Genomic DNA, 281 nt, shown 5'->3' on the forward strand with positions numbered 1-281 from the left:
TTCAAACTGGAAGCACTGGATAAAAAAAAAAAAAAAAACAAACCAAAACAAAACAAACAAAACCCAAATAAATATAAAATGCTAAATCCTGCCATGTGACCTTCCCTACTTGCGCATCCATCTTCCTGCGCTTCCTTAGGGGATGCTGCAGACGGCTTTGCAGGCGGTTTCCCCTTCGGAAGGGCTGTCCTCCGAGCACTGAGGGCTGTCCCCCGCATCCCCCAGGCATCCCCTTCGGGTAATTTCCGAGAGCGGATCGGCTTGGAGCGGGCACGGCCGCC

This window comes from Geospiza fortis, unplaced genomic scaffold, assembly GCF_000277835.1.
Source record: "Geospiza fortis unplaced genomic scaffold, GeoFor_1.0 scaffold1831, whole genome shotgun sequence".
Taxonomy (NCBI): Eukaryota; Metazoa; Chordata; class Aves; order Passeriformes; family Thraupidae; genus Geospiza; species Geospiza fortis.